Genomic DNA, 3,376 nt, shown 5'->3' on the forward strand with positions numbered 1-3,376 from the left:
ACTACCGACTCGATCGACTCCTAGTGCGCATGACCTTAACGCAATGCAGCGACACTACATCTCTCCTTTCCTCTGAATAATGAGCAGGTAAAGTTTAATAACGAAACTCAACATGTTATTTCCTAAATCTGTCAGTCCTGGTAATGTTAACATAAGTTATTTCCTTTGAGCAATTGATCCAAGCAATGCTCAAGTAACATGATCTTTGAGAAGTTCAGATAATGTTCACACAACAATGTTCCTCTTCATTAAGCCATTGATCGAAACAATGTTTAAGTAACGTAGTCTTTGAAATGATCAGGCACTCGTCTTGCTCTTGCTGATCTGCGAAGTTCGGGTAATTCGACTGGTGTAACTGTAGGTAATTTGACTGTTTCAATTGGTTTAACTTCTTCTGCTGCATCAATGAAGGGTGTAGACTGTTCTTCCTCGTCACTTGGAATGGGATGTACAGGTATGTTAGAAGGCAGCTTTTTAAAGAATGACGCATTTCTTGTAACGGTGTTTCCGGCATTTGGGCTGCTATCATGCTTCCTTTCGATTCTTGTCTGTGATCTCAAATGGTTCAGGCTTGAAAGGTGTAGACATCTTGTTCTGTTTTGGTTGCTTTATCAATACTTTGTCGCCAACATTGAGGTCCGTGTTTTTGCATGGTTGTATTTGTCTGCATCCTCTTTCATCTTCTCCTTTCTGTTAGCATCAGCTTGTCTGATCTCTGGGGATGCCTGATCAAACTGCACCGGAGGTAATGTGGACTTGAGTTTTCGTCCATTCAGCAACTCCGAAGGAGACTTCCCTGTGGTGCTATGAGGGTTGGCCCTGTGCTGTCGAAGGAAGATAAACAACTGTTGTTTCCAGTTCTTGCCTTGAACGACGGCTGTCGTAATTGCTTGCTCAAGTGTCTTCATCGGCCTCTCCGCCTCTCCATTTGCTCTGGGCCATTCAGGAGTTATTCTGGGATGTGTGAAACCAAGATGAGTGGCAAACTTCCGAAAACTTTCACTTTTGAATGGTGGGCCATTGTCTGTTCTTACTACCTCGGGGATCCCTTGCCTGGCAAAGATGCTGTCAAGGTGAGGAATCACTGCTTTTGCTGATGTTGACCTCAAGATTTCAAATTCTGGAAACCAACTGAAGTCGTCAGTCACGACAAGCAAGTAATCTCCACTTGGAAATGGGCCACAGAAATCTATGGAGAGCTCTTGTCATAGGCCTTGTGGTAGGGGGACATTTGCATAGGTTCGCATACTGGCTTTGAATCATGGTTCGCAGCCTGGCATGGTAGGCACCCTTTGACAACTTCCTCGACCATTCCTGGAAACCAGACTGAATCTCGCAGAAGACGCTTGGTCTTGACAATTCCTTAGTGTCCACTGTGAGCTAGCATAATCATTCGATCTTGTAGCTTCTCGGGAACTATTATGCGGGTCCTTCTCAGAATTACGCCATTTGATACTGACAACTCCTGCTTGATCTGCTCTTAGAGCCTCGTGCCACTTTTGAGTTGCTATCACTCTTGCTAAACTCTGCAATGTTTCATCCGCTGCTGTCGCATCTTTTACTTCTTGAAGCGTAACGGCATGGGGCACAGCATTATTGGTTACAAAGTGAATGTATGCATCAACTCTTGATAGATGGTTGGAGGATTGCGATTGTTTGGGATCCGGATGGCGACTCATGTAATCATCCCGATTGTTTGCTCCTGGCTTGTAAACAACTTTGGTTTTGTATGGCTGTAGGCGTAGCTGTAGCCTCTCAACTCGCGCAGTTGCTTTGCAAGTGGGGTTGTTGAAGATAGTTTCTAACGGCTTGTGATCTGTGGTAACTTGGAAGGCTGACCCATAGAGGTATAGGTGGAAGTGCTCAATTCCCCAGACCACTGCAAGAGCCTTTCTTTCGGTTTAGCTGTAGCGGCTTTCACAATCTGTGAGCGAGCGGTTGGCATACGCTCCCAGGATTGCTCCCAGGCCAACTGGGCTGGCATCAATAATCAGCACCGTTTTGAGTGAGGGGTTGAAGTATTTCATGATTTCTGGAATTGCCATGCTGGCTTTGAGGCAGTCGAATGCGTGTTTTCTGGTCCCCACACCCACTTACCATTTTGATGCGTAAGTTGACGGATTGGAGCAGAGATGGACGCAAAGTCCTTTATGAACCGTTCAAGGTATTTTGCCAAACCGAGGAAGCTGCGTGCCTCAGTTGCATTCTTTGGGGGACTGGCATTATTGAGGGATGCAACCTTCTTATCATCTGCACTGATGCCATCTTCAGAGAAGTGATGACCAAAGAAGTCAATGGATTATTGGTTGAACAGACACTTGGCAGGGTTTGCAGTTAGACTGTGTTCTCTCATTCTCTGAAGAACAGCTTGTAAAGCATCATCATGATCAATTTGGTTCTTGTCAAACACTATTATGTCGTCAAAAATGTTTCTAATACCGAATAGAATTTGGAAAGCAAGATAAATGTGAGTATCGATTAAGCTGTAAGGCACTGTAATTCAATGCTATTGATCGTGTAAACAGCGGCATTGTGCTTATTTTATATACCACACAGAAGATGGCCTTTGCATGGTCCGTCTAAATTGTTGAGAAATCAATCTGCGTGGAAACTTCGTTCAAAATGAACTACCTCAAACCTGTCTCGGCAGCCGGCTGTCAGTCGGAGAGTTCGCTCGTGTGTGTACGAGCACATTCAACTATTCGTGGACTACAGCTGGTCGAAGATTTGAATGGTTATAACGCTGTACTACACAGTGAATTCCCAGCATAATGTAATTAAGCCTGGTGGACTTAAATAGTATTTGTGAAGTCTCAAAAGGCTGAAATTTTGTAGAGAACTGTAGCCAAGTATGTAGAGAAACAAGCGAAAGCACGTACGGGGTTGTGTCTTTGACGTCACATCCGGTAAATTCGCGACGATCCACGGCATTTTCACTGGGACATGCTTGAATAATGACGTCCATAAAAAACTCGAAAAAAACAGTCGAAAAAAAAAATGGTCTTCCCGTACTTGGACAGCAAAACGGTTTGGACATGTGTGTAAGAACCGCATACAGATTACGAAAATGCGAAAATTGTTTCAATAAACGTTCAAAAATCAATACAAACTTCACATCTGTGTACATGACAATACCGATCGAAAGTTGGAATGGATAGAAAAAAGAAAGCCACTACACAAACCTATTAAAATACATGGAAGACATGAGTTTTACCAGGCAGTATTTTTTCTAAGACCTGACAGCCATTCGACAGTCAATAATAATAATAGTAATGATGATAATAATAATAATAATAATAATAATAATAATAATAATAATAATAATAATAATAATAATAATAATTATAATAATAATAATAATCAACAACTTATGCAG

Source organism: Oculina patagonica, chromosome 2, assembly GCF_052425735.1.
Source record: "Oculina patagonica isolate OP01 chromosome 2, crgOcupat, whole genome shotgun sequence".
NCBI lineage: Eukaryota > Metazoa > Cnidaria > Anthozoa > Scleractinia > Oculinidae > Oculina > Oculina patagonica.